The following is a 12627-nucleotide window of genomic DNA, read 5'->3' as shown; positions in this document are numbered from 1 at the left end:
CCAGGGCTAGAGGTTTTTTTAAAACAGATAATTTGTCACTGACATTTCTACAAAACTCTTGGCTCTAACTAAATGCACACAATAGACAACAAATATAAGGAAATACACTGAGTGATAAACCAGAGTCCAGAAACTTTTGGGAACACAGCTATTATTACAAAGTGATAGAGCCCAGGAAACTCCAAGAATAACTCTCTAGTACTGAACCATGCCATAGAACAATTTTTTACGTCCCTGATGACTGTTTGTGTTTGCTTTGGATTCAGTTTGGTTTATAAAACACTGGGAATAGGCAAGAAATGGCTAAGAATTATGAAAGATCTAGAGTGGCAAAAAGGACAGGAGTACCTGTTACCTTCAAAGCATCATGCTAGCCCAGCCGGTGTGACTCAGTGGTTGAGTATACACCCATGCACCAAGAGGTCGCCAGTTCAATTCCCGGTTAGGGCACATGCCCAGGTTGTGAGCCAAATACCCAGTGAGGGGAATGCAGGAGGCAGCCAATGCATGTTCTCTCTCATCCACGTTTCTATCTCTCCTTTCTTCTCTCTCTCTAAAAAAAGAGTATCATGTTAGATATTGGAGAAGAAAAAGGAAAGCAAGGAAGAAAAAGAAAAGAAAGATTAAAAAGAAAAATGAAAAAAAAAAATTGATGATTTCTGACATTCACTGGTCGCTTTTGGAAATTAGCCATTTATGAAAATGTTATTCATTTATTGTTTCTTATACCCAACAGGTGGATTTTATTAGAGTTAAGGTGAAAAAACCTAAGACAAAGGATAGTAAAATCCACAGTCAAGGAACTAAAGAACATTTTGATTTATCTTTTTATAAAATTGGACATTTTGAGTGCAAAACCAGAAGTTACTATTAAAACCAAGTTTAAGCAATAGAGAAATAATGTAGTGAATCTAGTGAAAACATCTATTCAGTGATAAACACTATTCCCACATCAGTTTTGTATATGGGTAATTTTACATGTGAATTTAATTTAAATTATTTATTTAATCTATTTTTTGTGGGATTTTTTGTTCTCTCTTATTTTTTAATTTTTTTGCTCAATTCCCCTACCCCACCCAACGTGTGAATTTTCATAAATACATTGTAACAGGATTATACTATACATTCTCTGAAAACTTTTTTCACTTAGCATCACATCTTCAACCTCTTGGGGTGTCAGAATTTAGAAATATATTTATTTGAAAGAATCTTAACTGATAATTACATTAAAAAACAGTAAGATTCCCAATCTTTCCTAAATATAATAACCAAAGTTGACAGTTTCTCATATTCTCTTTTTTTTTTTTTTTTTGGTATGTGCCCCTAGCGGTAACCGAACCCGGGACTTTCTAGTCCACAGGCCGACACTTCAATCGCTGAGCCAAACTGGCCAGGGCAGTTTCTCATATTCTTTACCAAAGCATTTCTATATGAAAAAAAGAGTGGAATTCATATAGCAAAATAAGAGAAAGATTAAATGTTTTGGTTCTTCCTAACATCTCCATGTGACTTTGTCATTCCCTTTGAAAAAATTGCCCTGGCTGGTATGGCTCAGTGGTTAGAGCGTCGGTCTACAGTCCAGAGAGCCCTGGGTTCGGTTTCCGCTAAGGGCATGTACCTAGGCTGCAGTTTGTCCCCGGCCCTATTTGGTCATGGGTAGCAGCCACTCGATATGTCCCTTTCACGTCAATGTTTCTCTCTCTCTCTCTCTCTCTCTCTCTCTCTCTCTCTCTCTATTCCTCTCTCTCCCTCCCACTCTACCTAAACAAAAAATGGAAAAATGTCCTCGGGTGAGGATAAAAAAAAAAAAAGAAAGAAAAAAATCTACTAATAGCCCTGGCCCGTTTGGCTCAGAGGTTAGAGCGTTGGCCCATGGACCAGAGAGTCTTGGGTTCAGTTCCCACTAAGGGCACGTACCTCGGTTGTAGCTTGTCCCCGGCCCTGGTTGGGGTCGTGTGGGTGGCAACTACTTGATGTTTCTCTCTCACATCAGTGTTTCTCTCTCTCTCTTCCTCCCACTCTCCCTCCAGCTCTATCTGAAGATAAATGAAAAAAAAAGTCCTCAGGTGAGGATAAAAAAAAAATCTACTAATAAAATACTATAACAAGATCATTACAGTTAACTTTGATAACATCACTGTTAACTTGGATGTTTTTCGAGACATTTTCATGCATACACGTGACATGAATAGAATTATAACACATGTCTCCCTATTCAAATATGGGATTATATACATTTTGTTCTGTAGCCTGATTTTTCTTCTTAGGAACATACCATAAATATCTTTCCACATCAGTATATTTATTTATTTAGTTTTTAGAGCTTATTTATTTATTTATTTATTTATCCTCACCTGAGGCCATTTCCGCATTTATCTTCTTTTTTGTTTTAAATTTTTTTTTTTTTATCCTCACCCGAGGACATTTTTCGATATTTTGTTCAGATAGAGTGGGAGGGAGAGAGAGAGAGAGAAACATCGACGTGAAAGCAACGTATCGAGTGGTTGCCACCCACACGACCCAACCAGGGCCGGGGACAAACTGCAACCGAGGTACGTGCCCTTAGCAGGAACCGAACCCGGGTCTCTCCGGACCGCAGGCTGACGCTCTAACCGCTGAGCCAAACCGGCCAGGGCTTCGCATTTATCTTCAGATAGAGCGGGAGGGAGAGAGGGCAGAAGGAAAAGAGAGAAACATCGACGTGAGAGAGACATACTGACTGGTTGCCACCCACAGGACTCCAACCGCGGCCGGGGACAAACCGCAACCGGGATATGTGACCTTAGCAGGAATCGAACCTGGGACTCTCTGGTCCGCGGGCTGACGCTCTAACCACTGAGCAAAGTCGGCCAGGGCTACACCAGTATATTTAGATCTGACTTATTTTCTTTATATATTATCTATTAAAGATGTACTACCACTTAAGTTTTTCTGTTTGGGTTATGTGCTACCACAAATACTGTTGCTACTAACATTTTGCCATTTTAAACATGTTAAGACAGATGTTTTAAAATATGAAAAAAATGTTTTCATAAACAATAGAAATTAAAACTCATACTTAAGCCTGACCCGTGTAGCTCAGTGGTTGAGTGTCGACCCATGCACCAAGAGGTTGCTGGTTTGATTCCCGGTCAGGGCACATGCCCAGGTTGTGGGCCAAATCCCCAGTGGGGAGCATGCAGGAGGCGGCCGATCAATGTTCTCTCTCATCAATGTCTCATCAATGTTTCTATTCCACCCCACCCTTAACATCAATAAAGAAAAAAAAATTTTTTTAAATTTTAAATTCATACTTAAAATTTCACACTATTTTTGGATTAGCCATTCCTTTTGTTTTTGCAGATTTCATCGTTAAATGAGAACTCATTAATTGGCTAATTTATTAAAGTATGATTAGATAATAGTGATTTAAAAACAAGTTATAATCTATGTTTTAAAAAACTTAAAAACGTACAGTTACTACCTAAGAAACTAAAAGATTGCTCTTTGAGAATTAAGCTAATAAATATTAGAGCCAAATTCACCATCTGTGTAAATAAGATTATAAAAGCTGAAAGAGGCTGCCAAAAAGAATTAGGAGAGGTATGAACCCATTTTAAAGCTTTTCAGCTTCTCTCTTTTGGTCACAGAATTACCAAGAATATAAACTAGTATCATAGAATGAGATAAGGCAAAAATGAAATTAATTATAAATTCACCTGCCAGCCTCTCCATCTTTTCACATCCCTTCCCTTCAAAATCTTGCTCTCTCTATTCTCCTCCCAAGAAGCGGGCCCTGTTACTTCCAACGCCATATTTCAGTTACTCCATTATACAGGGTGGGGCAAAAGTAGGTTTATAGTTGTGAGTACTCAAAATGGAGTTTACTTTTGTATTATTATTTATTGTACAAACAACTGTAAACCTACTTTTGTCCCACCCTATATTTTAGCTTTCAAAAATCACTGCCTTCATTTTCAGCTCACATTTCCATTTCAGTTTGTGCCTGAAAGAAAGAAGCACATTGGATTGAGTTGCCTGGGTCTTCTGAATTGCATAGTCTGATTCAAAACTCAAAAGTGCATTTCAAGCACTCAATTCTCTCAGTAAAGGACACATTTAATTCTGTTTCAAATAAATCGTACTACTCAGAAAAGTTGGCATCAACAGAGAAGTCAGGCCATGCCTGCAAACTCAAGGTAAAGGCAGACAACTGCCAGACAGAGGCAGGAAAGTGGGGGAGGGCCTTTAGTAAATATTGCTCCCAAGGCCAAGTGAGCTTTGCCTCAAGCGGGAGATAAAGGGAATTTGTTAAATAAAGAAGCCAGTTGGGGCAGACAAAAGCTTCCAGCACAGGAAGTTGGTTGACTAAGGATACCAAAAAGTAGGCATTTGAATAGGTTCCTTGGTGTGAGGTAGAAGTGTAACCTGATTGAAAAGAAGCAGCAGCTGGTGGTCAGTCTCTCTTTAAGCAATTCCTGGTATCTGGGTGGTTGATAGAAATTCTGTGGTCCTAGAAGGAAGTGCCCTTGAGAATTTTAGAAGGTTAAAAGCCTGGAAAATGACTTTAATGCAAAGGTAGCACTAACCTTCATGTACACAATTACACAAGCTATCGAATAATAAAAGCTTACAGATCAAATTAAGACGCTAGAAGCAAATAAAATAAGCACAAGGCATGAAGCATGGGGAATGAGGTTGGTCATGCTAATGCACTTAGGATAGGGTGCAGGTGGGGTAGAAAGGGTTGCAATGTTCATATGGCCCATCTATCTGATGCATTATGTGGTGACAAGGACTAGGGACAAGGACCGAGGACCAAAACTTGAGGTTGAAGTAGGGCCAGGGTTCTGCAAAAGGAAGGTACTTGGACATAATCACATAGGCTTGCACTATCAGAGACACTGAAGACAAGTACTTCTGGACACAAAAGCAGCTCTCCTTAGTCTGATGAGCAGCTGTGAAATTTATTTTCATTAGTCGGTCAGAATACATGTGAGGCTGGCATGGGTGTCACCAATGGATGGCCATCTTAAGAGTTATGGAATTTGAGAGGGTTGGGTGCCTCTTGCTCCTTCCATCTCTGTGTTGTGTGTACATGTGTCTACTTATCTAAATCTAATGTCTTTCTGATGACTAATTTATCTACAATTAATGTACCTCATGTTACATAGATTCATGTTTTCTCTTCCACAGAGTGAGCATTCTCAGGCCACATAGTGAACACACGTTGCACTGGATTAGCCACACAGTCTGTCCTTTCTGCAACCCCAAATTTTTCCTAATTCTTAGCCTCCCCAAGACCCTGCATCTTACTCCTTAAGTCTCTTACCCTCTGTCAGCCACTTCATCCTACAGTCATACTCAGTATTCCCCAAACTATGTAAGGCTTTGCAGATTCCATCAGTGCTGTTCAATGAGCCATCAGACACAAGTGTGTTGATTTCTACTGGTTCCCTGAGCAATTCCTGTCTCATTAGGCCAATAAAAACAGTTCTGTTTCTCTACTGAGACTCTACCTTCTGAAAAAAAAAAAAAAGCCTTGTTTATTGATTGATTGATTGATTAGGGAGAGAGAGAGAGATAGAAACACTGATTTGCTGCCTCTGCATGCCCCCCACTGGGGATCAGGCCCACAACCTGGGCATGTGCCCTGACTAGGAATCGAACTGCTGACCTCTTGGTGCATGGGTCAATGCTCAACCACTGAGCCACACCAGTCGGAAAAAGCCCTTGTTTAAATATCTGCTACATCAGTCTTCATCAGGGTTAGAGAAATATAATTAATTCTTAACTTTGTCAGTGGCTCTTTCCTGTGTCTTTCCTCATGCTACTCACACCTTCCAAAAGAACAGTTAAAAATAAAGTGGTTTTCAATGTGGAGAAAAATACTTATATGAATACTTTACAGCCCTGACTGGGAGCATTGTCCTGTACACCAAAACACTGAGGGTTTGATTCCTGATCAGGGCACATACCTAGGTTGTGGGTTATGGTATAGGCAGTTAGGCAGGAATGAGCAGAGCAAAGACAATGGGCAGGTACACACACTCACCAGGGCAGAAAGGCCTGGATGCCTAGAAAGGGAGAAACTGGGAAAACAAGAACCTTGCCCCAGGGTAACCTATCCTCCCCTTGCATATAAAGTCATGTGGTTTAAACCCATGACCATTTCCTCCCTAAAGATAACATCTAGGGCTCAGTTGTATTCAGCTCCAGGCCTAGAAGATCAGCAGCAAAACCAAACAAGGGATGTCAGATGTCCTGGCTGCCTCAGGACCCGCTGCATTGACTGATGACTCCCTGCCTTGTCTTACATGGGAAAATGATAATTTTTATTAAACTAGACTCTGAGGTTAACTATCATTTATATGTAAAGAAACTAAAGATCAGAAAGTTTTTTCCCCCCAGCCCATCTCTTCCTTGGGAAGTTTAAATAACACATCCAATGTGGTTATGTGACCTTCCCTTTACAGTCTGAGTTGATTATAACCCATCTCCATTGAGAAACTGCTCTATCCCTCTTCAATGCACTGTAATCCATTTTCTGTTCTTAACAAGCCATTGTAATGAAGCTAAAATTTTAAAATCCCCTCAAGCCCTGGCTGGTTTGGCTCAGCGGTTAGAGCATCGACCTGCGGACCAGTGAGTCACGGGTTTGATTCCAGTCAAGGGCGAGTACCTCGGTTGCAGATCGTCCTCGGCCCTGGTCGGCTCATGTGACACAAAGGCAATCAGTTGATGTGGCACTATCACATTGATGCTTCTCTCTGTCTTTCTCCCCCACTTTATCTGATGATAAATAGAAAAATCTCCTCGAATGAGGAATAAAAAAATAATACAAAATTAAAATCATCTCAAAATTTATCCTTCGCCCTGGCCAGTTTGGCTCAGCGGTTAGAGCGTCGGCCTGCGGTCCTGAGAGACCCGGGTTCGGTTCCCGCTAAGGGCGCGTACCTCGGTTGCAGTTTGTCCCCGGCCCTGGTCGGTCGTGCGGGTGGCAGCCACTCGATGTGTCCCTTTCACGTCGATGTTTCTCTCTCTCTCTCTCTCTCTGTTCCTCTCTCTCCCTCCCACTCTACCTGAACAAAAAATGGAAAAATGTCCTCGGGTGAGGATTAAAAAATAAAAATAAAAAAATTTATCCTTCATTAGTTCATTCAAAAAAATACTTGTCTCACTCTGGCCAGTTTGGCTCAGCAGTTAGAGTGTCCACCCGAGAACCAAAGAGTTGTGGGTTGGATTCTGGTCCAGGGTACATAGTTCAGTTGCAGTTCGTCCCTGGCCTTGGTCTAAGTCATGTGGAAAAATACCAGTCAATGTGTCCCTCTCACATCGTGTTTCTCTCTCCCTCCCACTGAAGATAAATAGAAAAATACCCTCAACCCATCCGGTATGGCTCAGTGGTTGAGCATCAACCCATGCACCAAGAGGTCACCGGTTTGATTCCCAGTCAGGGCACATGCCCAGGTTGTGGGCCAAATCCCCAGTGAAGGTTCTCTCTCATCGATGTTTGTATCTCTCTCCCTCTCCCTCTCTCTCTCTCTCTCTCTCTCTCTCTCTCTCTCTCTCAAATCAATAAAGAAAGAAAAAAATAATAAAATAAAAATATCCTCAGGTGAGGATTAAAAAAACAGAAAATACTTGTTTTGCTAGGTGTTGAAATTAGGCACTCAGTAAATGGTAACCACAATTCTCATGGAAATTTCACTGCCGTCTCAACAGCTTTTTTTTCTTCTACTTTTTTTTTTTGGTTAATCCTCACCCAAGGTTATTTTTTCATTAATTTTTAGATAGAGTGGAAGGGAGGGAGAGAGAAACATCAATGTAAGAGAGACATATAGATTGGTTGCCTCCTGCATGACCCTGTCTGGGGCTGGGGATTGAACCTGCAACCCAGGTACTCACCCTTGACTGGAATTGAACCCAAGACCCTTTGTTCTGCTGGCTGACGCTCTAAGCACTGAGCCAAACCAGCCAAGACATCTCAACAGCTTTCCATATTAACTACTCGTATTGAGCAATCAATGTGTAATAAGTTTCTTCCATCCTCCTCTGAATATTCTCATTAGGGAGATATTATAACCATTTTTATAAAAAAAAAAAAAAAAACTAGGGAGGCAACCAGTTGATGTGTCCCTCTCATGTCAGATGTTTTACTCCCTCTCTCCCTTCCTTTCACTCTATCTGAAGATAAATAGAAATAAATAAATAAATAAATAAGAAACTAACAGCTTAAGCAACATGTCAATGGTGGTACCAGTTGTATGAGGTAAAATTTGGATTCAGGCCCTGGCTGGGTAGTGAGAGGATATTGTCATTTTCCATATCAATCTTGTTGATCAGGTTTTCTTGATGAAGGCAGGTAGTACATCGTATAAACCAGTGATTGATTATAGCATCCATTCCAAAAGAGCCTGAACTACCTGGTACGAGGTACCATATTTCATAAGAGAAAACCTTAATGTGTAAAATCCACTCAAATATTTGTCTAGAATAAAGGCTGTACCCCCAATTTTTTACATTGTTTGGGGATTAATGGGTAGGTGGACAGTTCTAAATTCCTGGTCAATTAAGTGATTCTCTCACCAGCAGAGTGGTCAGATGTCAACTAATTAACTTTTCCTTTCTATTTTCTTGAGCTTACTTTTCTGTTCTAACTTTTTGAGATCATTGATTCTCAGCCTTTCATCTTTTCTAATCTATATATTTAAAGCTATAAATTATCTTAAAGCATAGTTTTAGTTGTATCACACAAGTTTTAATATATTTTCCTAATCATTATGTTCAAAATATTATCTACTGTAAATTCCCTGACCCACTTTTAAAAAAAATATATGTTTTTATTGATGTTTTAAAGACAGACGAAGGGAGAGAGAAATAGAAACATCAATGTAAGAGAGAAACATTGCTGTCTCCTGCACACCCCCTACTCGGGATCCAGCCCACAACCTGGGCTTGAGCTCTGACCGGGAATCGAACAGGACCTCTCAGTCTGTGGGATGACGCTCAATCCACTGAGCAACACAGGCTGAAATCTGACCCACTTTTTAAAATTAATTTTTCCCCTATTTTGTATTTAAATATTTAAAAATTATTTATTTTACAGAGAGAGAGAGCAAGAAGGGAAGAGAGAGAGAAATATATTGATTTGTTGTTCCATAAATTTATGCATTCATTGGTTGCTTCTTATATGTGTCCTGAACAGAGATTACACCCACAACCTTGGCGTGTCATTTTATTTATTTATTTATTTATTTATTTATTTTATCCTCACCCGAAGGACATTTTTCCATTTTTTACTCAGATAGAGCGGGAAGGAGAGAGAGGAAGAGAGAGAAACATCGCTGTGAAAGGGACACATCGAGTGGCCGCCACCCACACGACCCAACCAGGGCCGGGGACAAACTGCAGCCAAGGTACATGCCCTTAGCGGGAACCGAACCCGGGTCTCTGTGGACCGCAGGCTGACTCTCTAACAGCTGAGCCAAACCGGCCAGGGCTTTTTTTTTTTTTTTTTCCTTTATTGATTTTAGAGAAAGAGGAAGGGAGAGGGAGAGAGAGATAGAAACATCGATGAGAGAGAACATCAATTGGCCGCCTCCTGCATGCCCCCCCCACTGAGGATTTGGCCTACAACCTGGGCATGTGCCCTGACCGGGAATCGAATCAGCAACTTTTTTTTTTTTTTGGTACGTGCCCCTAGCGGGAACCAAACCCGGAACTCTCTGGTTCGCAGGCCGATGCTCCAACCACTGAGGCAAATTGGCCAGGGCGAACCAGCAACCTCTTGATGCAAGGGTCAACGCTCAACCACTGAGCCACACCAGCCGGGCACAAATTCTTTTTAAAATGTGAGATTTGCAGATATTTTCCCCCAGTCTATAATTTATCTTTTCAAACTTGAATAGAATCTTTTACAAAACAAGTTTTTAACTCAATGAGAACTAATTTATCAGTTTCTCCTTTTAGATGTTGTGCTTTTGGTAGCAAGTTGCTAATTTTTTTCAACTAAAAATTTCCCTATCATTAATATCTTACATTAGCATAGTATGATTGTTACAATTAATGAGCCAATATATTTACACTATTATTAACTAAAGTCAATAGTTTATTCAGATTTCCTTTGTTTTTACCTAATATCTTTTTTCCGTTGCAGGATCCCAGCCAGGGTACTACATTACATTTAGTCATGAGATCTCCATAGGTTTCTCTTTTCTGTGAGAATTCCTCAGACTTTATTTTATTTTTGATGACCTTGATTTTTTTTTTTTTTTTTTTTAAGTGTATGTGCCCTTTGCAGAACTGAACCCAGGATTCTCTGGTCTACGGGCCAATGCTCTATCCACTGAGCCAAACAGGCCAGGGCTTGATAGTTTTTTTGTTTTTGTTTTTTTGGTATTATTTTATATTTTAATTTTTTTTTTTTTTTTTATCCTCACCCGAGGATATTTTTCCATTTTTTGTACAGATAGAGTGGGAGGGAGAGAGAGGAAGAGAGAGAAAGTGAGAAACATCGATGTGAAGGGACACACCGAGTGGCTGCCACTCGCGCGACCAACCAGGGCCGGGGACAAACTGCAACCGAAGTACATGCCCTTAGCGGGAACCGAACCCGGGTCTCTCCGGACCGCAGGCCGACGCTCTAACTGCTGAGCCAAACCGGCCAGGGCTATATTTTAATTTTTAATAGCAACATAGTATTATAAGAATGTATCATATTTTGATAGTATTTTTTAAATATGTTTTTATTGACTTTTTATTTTTAATTTTTTTATTGATTTTTTTTTTTTTTTTTAGAGAGAGAAGAATGGAGAGGGAAAGAGAAAGAAACATCGATGAGTGAGAACATCGATTGGCTGCCACCTGCATGCCCTGGGGATTTGGCCCACAACCTGGGCATATGCCCTGACCAGGAATCGAACTGGCGACCTCTTGGTGCATAGGCTGATGCTCATCCACTGAGCCACACCGGCCGGGCTTTATTGACATTTTAGAGAGAGAGGAAAGGAGGGAGAGATAGAAACATCGATGTGAGAGAGACACATCCATCGGCTACCTCCCGCAGATTCTTGCATTCTCCTCCCTCCCCAACCCCGAAGGATCGAGCCCGAAATCCAGGCATGTGCCTTGACCAGGAATCCACCTGGGACCTCTCAGTACATGGGATGGTGCTCCATCCACTGAGCCACACTGGCCGGCTTCATTGCTAGTTTTTTTAAAAATATGTTTTTCTTGATTTTTTAGAGAGAGAGGAAGGGAGAGAGAGAGAGAGAGAAACATCAGTGACAGAGAAATGTCCATCAGCTGCCTCCTGCACACCCTCTACTGGGTATTGAACCCCAAACCCAGGCATGTGTTCTGACTAGGAATCAAGCTGCAACCTCTCAGTGGATAGGATGACACTCAACCAACTGAGCCACACAGGCCAGGATGACCTTGAAAGTTTTGAGGAGTAGTGGCTATGCATTTTGTAGGATGGCTCTCTACTGAAATTTGTCTTATTTTTCTCATGATTCAACTAGAAGTATGGGTTTGGGGGAGGAAGAACACACATAAAATGCCATTTTCATCATAATATATTAAGGGTACATACTATCAACATGCTTATCACTGCTAATGTTGACCTTTATCACCTGGCTTAGGTGGGGTATGTCAGGTTTCTCCACTCTAAAGTTATTCTTTTTTCTCTTTTTCCATAATATGGTACTTTTGGGAAGAAATTCACTGTGTGCATCTCTCACTTAAGGAGTGGGGAATTATACTCCACTTTTGCAGAGTTGAATCTTGTCTTCCTCTCCCCAAAAATTCATGTCTAGCCCGGCTGGTGTGGGTCAGTGGTTGAGTGTTGATCCATGCACCAAAAGGTCGCTGGTTTGATTCCCTGTAGGGCACATGCCCAAGTTGTGAGCCAAACCCCAGTGGGGGGCATGCAGGAGGTGGCCAATCGATGTTCTCTCTCATTGATGTCTCTCTCTCTCTCTCTCTCTCCCTCTCCCTCTTCCTATCTCTCTAAAATCAATAAAGGAAAAAAAATTTCATGTCTCCCTAGAACCTCTGATTGTGGTTTTATTTGGAAATAGGGTCTTTGAAGATGCAATTAATTAAGATGAGGTCATATTGGATTAATGCAGGCTCTAATCCAATGACTAGTGTCTTTATAAGAACAAAAAATAGCCCGGCCAATGTGGCTCAGTGGATTAAGTGTCCTCCCATGGACTGAGAGGTCCTGGTTCAATTCCTGATCAGGGCACATGCCCAAGCTGTGGGCTTGATCCCCGGTGAGAGGTGTGCAGGAGGCATCAGTTGATGTTTCTCTCTCACATCAATGTTTCTAACTCTCTGTCTCTAAAAAAAATCAATAAAAACGCGCGCGTGCGTGCACACACACACACACACACACACAAAATCAACTGGAAAGTGTTCCTTCCTTCTCTGTTTCCTGAAAGAACTTGTGTGAGATTAGAATTTTTTTTTTTTTTAATTTTAACAGATGTTATTTAATTAGGTTCTTTGCAAGAAATTTAGAACACCAGTTTGTGAGAACAAAGCCCATCTGTGAGGGCAAACACAGATCGGAAGTAGCTCTGGAGACGGGAAACAGCTTTGATTTTTGGCAGAATTTGAGAGTCCAAGGCTTTCTGATCA

Source organism: Molossus molossus, unplaced genomic scaffold (assembly GCF_014108415.1).
Source record: "Molossus molossus isolate mMolMol1 unplaced genomic scaffold, mMolMol1.p scaffold_m16_p_10, whole genome shotgun sequence".
Classification (NCBI taxonomy): Eukaryota; Metazoa; Chordata; class Mammalia; order Chiroptera; family Molossidae; genus Molossus; species Molossus molossus.
This window is presented reverse-complemented; position numbering follows the sequence as displayed.